This window comes from Perognathus longimembris, unplaced genomic scaffold, assembly GCF_023159225.1.
Source record: "Perognathus longimembris pacificus isolate PPM17 unplaced genomic scaffold, ASM2315922v1 HiC_scaffold_166, whole genome shotgun sequence".
Taxonomy (NCBI): Eukaryota; Metazoa; Chordata; class Mammalia; order Rodentia; family Heteromyidae; genus Perognathus; species Perognathus longimembris.
Window position 1 is genome coordinate 1,760 of NW_025956683.1, and position 11,564 is coordinate 13,323.

The 11,564-nt window shown below is 39.1% G+C and overlaps 1 pseudogene; it reads right to left on the bottom strand.

The window, feature by feature from the left end:
• Nucleotides 1-286: 286 nt before the first annotated feature.
• LOC125344607 lies at nucleotides 287-969 on the bottom strand (annotated as a pseudogene).
• Nucleotides 970-11,564: the final 10,595 nt, after the last annotated feature.

An 11,564-nucleotide genomic window follows, 5' to 3' on the forward strand; every position in this document is an offset into this window, starting at 1 on the left:
GGCCTACTGCCCAACTTTAAGGCTGAGCAGGTACAAAAGTAGACTCATCTATATTTCTGGGGAAAACTAATGGACCCAAATTACACCCCATCCCTACAGAAAGAACCCTACAGTACACTACTCCAGAGCTCAAGCTAAAAGTATAGGTATGAGACTACACAAGGTCTCAACAGAACTAAACTGTAAAACATGGTATTTTTGACAAGACAACCAGCTCATCTAAGATGGAAGCATACGGAACTATTATTCGGATGTCCAAAAAGCTGTTACGTTGCTGCTTCCATTTCTACCACCAGCTCAGGCAGACACATAAGGGTGTGGCGGCTCATTGGTAGCGCCAGTCACAGCAGTGGCATCATCGTACGGGGACAGCAGGACCATAGTGTCATTGCTGGTAACATAAACCAGGACATCAGAGGAATTCCTGCCATTGATGTAGCCGTAGCAGTTCCAAACACAGCTAATCAAGTAGCCCTTAAATGTCAAGATAATACTGATAAACAGAAGAATAATGACCAAACAGGTGGGATTTACTGACATTATATCATCTCTGTAGGGAAAATCAGAAGGCAGCTGTCGAATGTATTCCCGAATGGAATATGGATAAACAAACACAGTGACTGCAACCAAGGTGTTCAGGGCAAAATCGAAGATGTGGTAAGAGAAGAACAGGATGATCCAGGCAGCATGTTTCTTGTATGCTCCATAAGTAGCCATTGCACATATCAGGATCATGACAAGAGAAATATATGTTGGTATCATCCATGAACTCAAAGTCCCCTCCTAGTTCAGAGCTTGAAAAGTGGTACTGATATGGATAAGGCAGGGCACTCAGGAGAATCAGCAATACCACAACATTGATGATCAGGTACCAGACGCCAAGCAGGATGGTGCGAGTGCGGACATGGCAACACAGGCAGCAGCTGTTGGAGTAGAACCGCGACCAGGGTGCCACCATCTTCATGGCTCTGGCCGTGCCACGGAATGCACGTCCCAAGTTTGCGAGAGCTTGGTCCTTGATTCCATTCGGGGCCCCACTGCGCCCCGGACTGCCGGTTCCAAGGCCGCTCTGGCTGCCTACCCCAGTCGCCGAAGTGCTCGCCTTCCAGCTGCCCCGGAGACCTCGAGTGACTACTAACTCTCTTTTTACATACAAAAAAGGAGAGAGTGAATTTGCCTGTCTATGATGGCGAATCTGTATGAACTGTACAATCGGAGTTGGTCAGGTTTGATTCAGGACATAAATCACGTACCGGTGTGTTTGGGGTTTGCTTTCCTATCCAAATGGACAGAAAAAAAAACACAAGAAAAATGGCAAGTCAGGGAATCTCCACCCCCACTCAGAATAACCAGGAATCAGAGCAGTCATTCAGAGACCTAGAGGAACAGTCCTCAAAATGCTCTCTGCACATGCTGCTATAAAAAATGATAAATGAAAAGTTTGAATCGCTTCCGACAAGTTTTCTAGAGTTTGAGGAGGCAAACCAAAGATCAATACATAAGCATGAGGACACTAATCAATGATTAATATGTGAATAAGATGAATCCAACCAAAATTAATAGCGAAACTTATGTCCTCAACAAACAGAAAGCTAAACAAACTCCAACAGAAGGATAAAGAGTCCTATGAAAGGAGAGCCACTCAGCGAAAAGATTTGCGAGACAGCACTCAGTACCAAATTAATGAAGTAAAGAAGTCTATACAAGATCAAAAAGAAAACAGTAGCAGAGAGTTGGAAGCCACCAAGAAAGAATAATTGGAAGAAAGGGAGATCAAAAATACATAGCTTACAAATTAGACTGGATAATGCAGAGGACTGAGTCTCAGGAAGTGTGGTTAGCCTAGACTATGGAAAAAGAACAAAAAATAATACAAAACCAAGCCAAAAATCCAAAGAGACTGTTTTAGTAGCTCCAATATATAATCAGAAAGCCCAAATTAAGGCGAATAGGTATTGAGAACCTACAGAAGGAAGTTAATGGAATAGGCATTGTTTAACAGAATAGTAGCCAAAAACTTCTCAAATATCCAGAATAATCTCATTCATATACAAAAAGCTTTTAGAACCCCCCAAAAAACAGACCAGAATAGGACATCGAGTTGATGCATTGTAATCTGGAGATGTTAAAGAGAGACCAAAGAAAGGATGCTTAAAGCTGCCAGGTAGAAAAGAACAATCGCATATAAAGGAATTACTCCCGATTTCTGAGCAGAGACCATGAAAGCAAGGAGAACCTGGAGTGGGGTATGCTATACCCTAAAGAAAATAGTTACCGACCAAGAATACTGTGTCCAGCCAAATATCCATACCTAAAGGTCAAGTAAAAACCTTCCACAGCAATGAAAACCTGAAACAATATATCTCCACCAAAGCATAATTACGGAAAATCCTCTAAGGTGTACTCTCATTGAAAATCAACAGGATCACAATACTGGCATAGAAATGAACCATAAATAGAAAACAGGTTATTAGGGTAAGGAATAGGAAAAAATGACACAAAAATCATAAGGCAATGCAGCTCTCAACATTAACTCAATATTAATTGATTTTACTCTACAATTAAATGACATAAACTAAAATTTTGGATCAAAAAAATCAAGAACCACTTTTCTGCTTCCTTAAAAAGACACATCTTGTCAACAAAGACAAACATATTCTGAAAGTGAAAGGCTTGAATAAAATCAATCCAGCATTTTAAACATCTATACACCAAATGCTTGAGCACCCAACTTCATCAAACCAATGCTACAGACTCTAAAACCACATATTGATGCAAACACATTGGTTGTCAGAGATTTAACACACCACTGTCACCTCTAGACAGATCAACATGCCAGAAACCCAGCAAAGAAACCTCAGATGTAAACAATTGCGTAGACCATTTAAACGGAACCAACATCTACAGAATATTCCACCCAGCAACACCAGAATGTACAATCTTTTTGGCAGCATATGGAACATTCTTCAAAATAGATCACATTTTAGATCTTAAAGAAAAACTGTACAAACTTAGAAATATTGAAATCATTCCCTGCATTCTCTCAGACCACAATGGAATAAAATTAGAGCTCAACACAAGCCACCAGAGAAAATCCTGCATCATGTGGAAACTGAAAAACACATTTATGAACTGCCAGTGGGTCATCAAAGAAATCAGAACAGAAGTTCAAATGCTTAAGGCATTTAACCAAAATCAGCATACATATACCAGCTCCTTTGAGACACAGCAAACACTGTACTCAGAGGAAAATGTATAGGTCTGAGAGCCTACATCAACCAACTGGAGGAATCCCAATTCAACAACTAAACAAAGCAGCTAAAGATCCTTGAAGAGGAGCAATAAGCCAAACCCCAACCAATAGAAGGGAGCAAATAATTAAAATTAAATCACTTACAGTAAAAAAAAAAAAAAAACAACAACATAGAAAGAGTCAAGAAAACAAGGAGTTTGTTCTTCAAAAATATTAACAAAATGAAAAGGCGTCTAGGAAACCTTAGCCAACAACAAAGACAGCACACCAAATAAACAAAATCAGAGATGAGGCTAGGAACATCATCGCAGAAACAACCAAGATCCAGAATAAAATGGAATATTTTGCATAACTTTGTGCTAATAAATTTGAGAACCTTGAAGCAATAGATGAATTCATAGCAAAAACTGATATGCCCAAACTTAACACGACTTAAACCTCCTAACCATAAATATATCAAGCAATGAAATAGAAACTGCAATAAGAGATCTTAGGAAAATGACAGCTCTGATGGATTCAGCGCACAATTATATAAGCCTTCAAAACAGAACTCATGCCAATATTTTTCAAATTCTTCAATAAAATTGAAAGTGAAAATTTGCCCCAAACACATTCTATGATGCCATTATAATCCTTATCTCCACACCAGACAGGGACTCATCAATGAAAGAGAGCTTTAGACATATTTCTTTGGTGAACATTGGTGCAAAACTTCTCAACAAAATTCTGATCAATTAATTTCAACAAGTCAAAAAATCATGTACTATAACTAATGGGGATTTGTCCGGGGATGCAAAGCTGGTAAAATATATACATCAATTAAACTAATTCACTACATCAATAGGAATAAGGTCAAGAATCAAATGATTGTTTCTTTAGACTCAATTTTTTTTTGATAAAATTTTGATAAAATCCACCCACTCTTTGGTAATGAAAGCTTTGGAGAAACTAGGAATCCAGAAAACATTCCTGAACATAATAAAGGCTGTCTATGAAAAATGTACAGCTAGCATTATACTTAATGATGAAAAGTTAAAGCCATTTCCTCTAAAATCAGGAGCAAGACAAGGATGTCCGGTCTCCGCACTCCTCTTCAACATAGTACTCGAATCCTAGCCAGAGCAATAAGGCAATAGGCAAATATAAAGCAGATCCAAATAGAAAAAGATGATGTTAAACTCTCTTCACAGATGACATGAACCTGTATGTAAAGAAGCCCCTAGAATCTATTCCCAAGTTGGGTGAGCTGATTTGAAGCTTTGGCAAAATAAACAGATATAAAATAAATCCTCAATAATCAATTGCTTTTCTATATGCCAACAATTTGAAGACTGAGGCTGAAATCAGGAAAGCAACTCATTTTATAATAACCTCAAAAAAAGCCCATAAAATTCTTAGAAATATCCTTAACAAAAGTGAAAGACCTCTATGGTAAAAATTTTAATCACCTGACAAAAGGAAGTTAAAGCAGAATTAAGGAAATGGAAAACTGTCCCATGCTCATGGATTCTAGAATTAACATTGTGAAAATGGCAACATTGTCAAAGGAAATCTATCTACAATTTCAATGCAATACCCATCAATAACCCATCATCATTTTTAATGAAAACAGGCAGCAGTCCAGAAATTCATATGAAACAAGAGATCCCAAATAGCAAAAACAATCTGAAGCAGAAAGAACAGTGCTGAAGGAATTTCAATGCCAAACTTCATGCTGTATTATAAAGCTATGCTAATAAAAACAGCTTGGTATTGGCACAAGAACAGGCCTGAGGACCAGTAGAATAGAACTGAAGACACAGAAATGAACCCTCAGAACTGTGGCCACTTAATCTTTGATAAAGGAGCTAAGAAGTAGGATAGAAGAAAGACATCCTCTTCAACAAAGCTGGCAAAACTGGTTCACTGCCTGTAACAAACTACAACTATATGCTTATATGTCATCCTGCAACAGAATATATTCCAAATGAATCAAAGACCTCAAGGTAGAATCAGATACTCTGAAAATTTTGCAAGAAGGAATAGGAGAAACATTTGTGCTTTTTGGCACTGTAAGAAACGTTAATAAAGGCACACAAACAAAATAAAATAAGGAAAAGTTGGACAAATGGAATTTCAACAAACTGACAAGCTTCTGCTCAGAAAAGAACAAACTTGCAAGATAAGTAGATAGCCCACAAATTGGGAGTAGATCTTTACTGCCCATACAACAGACAAAGGCCTCCTATTTAAAATAGATGTAGAATTCAAAAAATTAAATTCCTCCAGAATCAATCTTCTGAGAACCAACTTCCTTCTCAACAAATGGCTAAAGACTCCAAAAGAGACTTCTCTGAAGAGACATTCTCTGAAGATAGTGGCCAAGAGACACATGAAGAAGTGCTCAACATCAAGGGTACTTTCTCTGACATTTTGTGATATTGTACCATAGTCCCACTTTTTCATGTTTCCTGATTAACTGGAATAATACTTTCACAGAATTTACAGCCTCAGCTGGCTTACACTTTTAATTCTCATCAGACTCCGGAGTAGACACTGTGTGTGAGGCACTGATGGTTGCCCTAGAATTATTGTTTATTTAACAAAATCCCTGCTGCCTCACCACACTTTGAAAGTAAGCTGCCCTCATTTACTCCTGGAAAATTGATGTCACTACATGTGAAATCTCTACCTCCTCACAGTATTCATAGCAGAGTACAAACTTCTTGACAGTGGTCAAAGAAACTTGTGAAAGCTCCTGTGTCTCCAGAGGTTCCTGAGTTGCTGACGACCCTAGTCAGGGGTTTACCTGAGTTCAAATTTGGACCTGCAAGCAAATTAATCTTTGAAAGAAGGAAGAAATGAGGTGAGAGCAGGTACATTTTGGTTTAATGTGTGGTTGACTGGATTTGTGTGAGGCAGCTTCTAAACAATGACAGGAATTTCTAAACAACCAGGCATGAGCCAGTGAACATTGTTGTCATTGGTGGCTCCTTGATTTGTGGCAACTCTTTCTTCTTGCAAGAAATTATAAATAAAATTCACTAGATTAAATCATTAAATAGAAAATTAACTATATTAAATAATTAAGTTCTGGCTGAGAACATGGAATAGTGTTAGAGTGCTTGCCTCGGGTGCGTGAATCTCTGAGTTCGATGCCTCAGAACCACAGGTATAGAAGGAGCCAGAAGTGGCTCTGTGTCTCAAGTGATGGAGTGCTATCCTTGAGCAAAAAGAAGCCAGGGACTGAGTTCAAGCCCTAGAATTGGCAAAAAATATTAACTAGAGTAGAAAACACTTGTGGCTGGGGAAATGACATGATCACAAAGAGGGACAGTAGTTTCACAGGTAGACTAACAACCTGTTTGGCAGCTATATTGGCCTGATGATATCTCTGAGACACAGTTGAATTAAGTTTCTGATTTTCCTTCCAATTGATAATAGCCAACTGTTTGAAGACATCCAGGATCCCAGAGGGCTAAGGCTACTTGTTTGTTTTTTCGACTGTTTCCTTTTGCAAATACTACTCGTGTTCCTAAGAAACAAGCATATTCACGTGTATGTCCATGTATGATATCACTTTGAGTGTTTACTCTTACTTCTGTGTCCAAGTAGTGAGCTCCACCTTTTGGGGCAGTTTGCCTGGGGTAAAGGCAGGAGCAGATAACCTTGTCCTGTGTAGTAGTAGCCAGTGCTCTTGCCACTAGTCTTCGATCTTGAAACATACTGCTTGCATGAGTAAAGAAGTCAATATGGGTGATGCACAAGGCATTGTGAATGGGCTGGTTAAGATCAAACAGGCTTCAGGAATCCTTGCTGGGAGCCTTTAGGTCATCATCAAGATGGAGCTTGTCTAGGTGTTGAATTGGAACTGGAGATGATCCAGTGAAAAAGAGTGTTCTGGCTCAAAGTGTGAGTATTAGACATCCATTATCCAGTGACATGCCCAAGTCTCAATAGCATTGGGGGTTTGTCAGTGTCAACTTTTACCCCACTGTTAGTTGGTTGGCTACTTTTACGAAGAGCTAAGTCATCACCAGGTTAGTCAGTCAGATCTCTTGGTATGGTAGCCCAATAGTTGGTCCCACAATTGAGAGTATAAATAAGGAATGTATTTGCAATGGCCCAAACATCATGGTCAAACAGATGGGAAAGTTTTGGAGATATTTTCGATCATCAGATCTGGAGCAGTAACCATTAGCATCTTGAAGTCCTGAGAGGCAATTTCCTCCTGATCTTCCCAGCAGCTGTTTGGAACCCCGAGATGTGGCACAGTAGACCTGTTTGGTCCTCTCACAAATTCACAATATCCACACACGACAGCATCCTTCTGTGCCCAGAAATTCTTGTGCCAATTTCTTTGGAAATGGAATTCAGATATAAAGTAATGATCTTTGCGGCTGAAGAGAGGGATCTGCTCTCAGACCAGGGGTTGTTTTCTAAAGAAGAGACATGAAAGAGACTGATAGATCTATGTCTTTTTACATGACACTATGTAGTATGGCTGATGGAGAAAGGGTGAGTTTCTTTCAGATGTCTGAGCACACCTATTGCTGGCAGGAGAAAATTGTCTTCATACTGAAGGTGAGGTAGGTTGGGGTGTTGTTCTTGAAACTCTCATAAGTCCTGTTGGAGATCCTCCTCAAATATGGTAGGTGAGTTCATAAAACTTTGCAGGACACCAGTCCATTTCAGCTGCTGGGTTTCCCAAATCAGGGGGTCTGCACACTGTCCTGCTTAAAAGGCAATCTGAATTTAAACTCCCTACAAATTTGGATGAATGAAGCCAAACAAAAGCTACCAAAAATTCTTCATGGTAGGCAGTTAATGAGGAGACAAGGAGATTTATTTGCAGGTTTATTCGTTTGATTTCTCCACTTCACAGAGCCCTATAAACTTTTAAGTCAAGGAGTCCCCCAGTTATATTCCCTAGCTGGCTGTTTCTACCTTGGGCTCCCAAAATGACTGATACCCTTATCTTAATAACCTCACTTCTTTAATTAACATAAGGGACAAACTCCTACACAGGCTCCTATAATTGATGATCCTGACAGCATTGATCTCCCCGTCCCTTTGAGAACCATGTTAAAAAAAACACTAATGTTTCCCTCCAAAGCATGTCAAGTTGTCTTGTTACTACTATGAAAATGCATACTCTCTGCAAACATTGCCCCTACTGGGTTTCTCTGCCTCAACAAGAGTCTTACATGAATCAGTGGCTGTGGACATAATTCTCTGTATTGATGGCTTTGGCAAAAATAACATGCATGTTGAAAAAAAGAAGAAAAACTGAGTTACTTGAGCATGTCAGTCTGCCTGTGGAGCAGAAGTGTCAGCTGCTATTGCAGCTCCAAGGCCTATTTCTTTTCAGGCAGTTAATACAAGGATAGGATGCACAGTATTTTCTTTTTGCAATGCAAATTATAGAAAAACAACATTTATCAGTGCACATTATGGTTAAGGAGCTGGTATTGCTTCTTAGTGTATAAACTTGAGTATTAAAAGAATACACTTAGCACCCATATTCATTCTCATTTTGAAATCTCAGGACCTCTGACAAAAAGCAATTAGCCTTTTAGAATGCCCAACTTTCAAATTTACTTTTTATACATCAAAATTACAGAGCTCAAATAAAAGCACTCAATCTACCCATAGCACAAGTTGAATAAATACTTACAGCCTACCCAGATTGCCAGTGATCTGCATGTATCTCTAAATCATTAGGAGTCAATCCCAGAGGATTACTTGACAATCAGATTTGGCATGTCTCCTCATTGGAGACAGGTTACCATTGTCTTTCGTTTTTCATTTCATGCAGGCCAGTGTTAAATACACAAATAAACATTCCTGGTCCCATTTATTCAACCGTTTCAATCATGTGGGAGTTCCACAACACCTTAAAATTGATAATGGATCTTGTTACACCTCTCACAATTTTCAGCCCCATCTACAGCCAGGACAAGTTCGGCATCACTCTGATATTTCTTGTGCCCACACAAGTTCAAGCAGTTGTAGAATGTGCTTGTCATACCTTTAAATTCCTGTGTAAATAAACAGAAAAGGGAGAAGAAGTCTACATCCTTTTTGGGATCACTGACATAATATTTTATTTGCTAGAAAATGATTTAAATTGTGACAAGTGCGGGTTTGTAATCTTTGAAAGGCATTTTCAAACATCTTCTTTCTTTTCAAATCATAGAACTGAGGAACTGATGGAAACACTTTTGTGTCCAAGACAGGGCCTTGTATTCCTATTACTGGGAGCAGGAGGCATGCTTATGTTCTATATCCTGTGGCATGAGCAATGTTCCCTGCCCACCATGTCAAACTATATCTTAAGGGGAAAGACCAACTTTTCATCCCTCTGCCACAGGTGGCAAAGATGGCCTTGCAAAACTAAAATATCACCACTGGCAACCAAAATTGTGCAAGGTATGGGCTTGAACCAACGGAATTAACAGAACCAGAAAGAAAAGAAAACAATGAGGACAGTAGCAGCTTCCTGGATACATGAAAACCAGCTTACCTAGCAACTGTATTTGTGTGCATCTTGTGTTATTGCTACTTAACTTTAGGCCAGAGATATGAGATAGGAAGTATGTTGTGGTAATATTCTAGACACTGTATTTAGAGTACCCCCATTTCCAAAAGTGACACCCAAATGTGGAGGACTCTCAGAAGGACCCTTACTTAAATGAACTGACTGGTGGCAACAAATGAATGACAGTATTTTTGTGTCTTCCTCTTCACCCCCTTGTATTTCTGCTTCAGCCAGTCATAGTGGTACTCACATTATAACACAAGAGCATGTACATTATCACCATTTTCATGATAATAACCCCAGTTAATCTCAATTCACTCATACTATGGTATAAATGCTTCCCATCTGACTATAAACAGCACATACTTACTATCCAGTTTAGAGAACTAGCAGAGGGCACATAATTTAACCAAGACTATTATATTATTGTGTTATTATACTGCTGTTAGGTGCTCCTCTTGTTAGAGGACATTTAAAAAAAGGGAAACCTAAAATATTCTTATTATTTGATGTGGGAGACTTCATTTTATTCTTTACATTTTAATTTATTTAATTTTCAATACTCAAAAAGCATCTGTGTGGACATTGTTAGGCTTGGAAATTTAGGCCTATCTTTCCAAGGCTGAGTTATTTAGGGAATGATCACATTCATCAGCTTGACCCCAATCAAAGCCAGAGCCAAGCAGAACAGGAAAAGCTTCAGAGATGAAAAATGGGCTTTAAAAAATCAAGACAACAGAAAATTCCAATTTCTAAAGAGCAATAAATTATCAAAAACACTGAATTAGCTGTACAAGCAGTAATGAAGTAATTCTAAGACAAAAGACAGCAAACAAAGTGTTGAGGATCATTAAAAAAAATTTCAGGGCTGGGGATATAGCCTAGTGGCAAGAGTGCCGGCCTCGGATACACGAGGCCCTAGGTTCGATTCCCCAGCACCACATATACAGAAAACGGCCAGAAGCGGCGCTGTGGCTCAAGTGGCAGAGTGCTAGCCTTGAGCGGGAAGAAGCCAGGGACAGTGCTCAGGCCCTGAGTCCAAGGACCAGGACTGGCCAAAAAAAAAAAAAAAAAAAAAATTTCAGAACTGAAGATCTCACACACCTTTCCATGTCTATATGCTGCCCACCTAAGCCCACCAACATTAAGATTCCCAGAACATGGCATGCTGGTTCTGAGGATACTGCTCCTCTTGAAATAATGTCTGAAAATCAAAATGAGAAAATCTAAGTGTGTGATGATGGACCAGTTTTTCCTTCCCACTGTAATTTTCTTCACGCTCTTGGGAGGATCAGGATAAAACAAGTTCAGTAGTCTCAGATTAAATTAATCTTACCTCACTTATCGCTAATGTGGTCAAAATGATTTTTATGATTAAGACAAAGGGATTTATACTGGTTGGACTTTAGGGCACTGGTTCCTCTCTATTTACTGCGAAATATGTTCATGGTGGGGAGGGGCCAGAAACAGCTTTCACTGGACAACAGGACACACAGCCGGACCTCAGCTAGGCTTGAAGGAACTAATTCAATTCAGGCAGGAACAAACCAACATAATAGTTTCACACTTATAAAATATCACTCGGAATTCAGGAACAAGAGGCATTTGTAGTTGAAGATACAATTCCATCTGAAGGAACTAACTTTCAACTAAGAGAAAAAAACATTCATGTGGTTGGAGCTTGTTATGTGATTCCTACATCCATCTATTATGTTTGTTTGTTTTGATACAATTTACAGCTATGTCAGTAAGACTACCACCCCAGCCCTGGTTCAGGTATGGTGTTTAGTT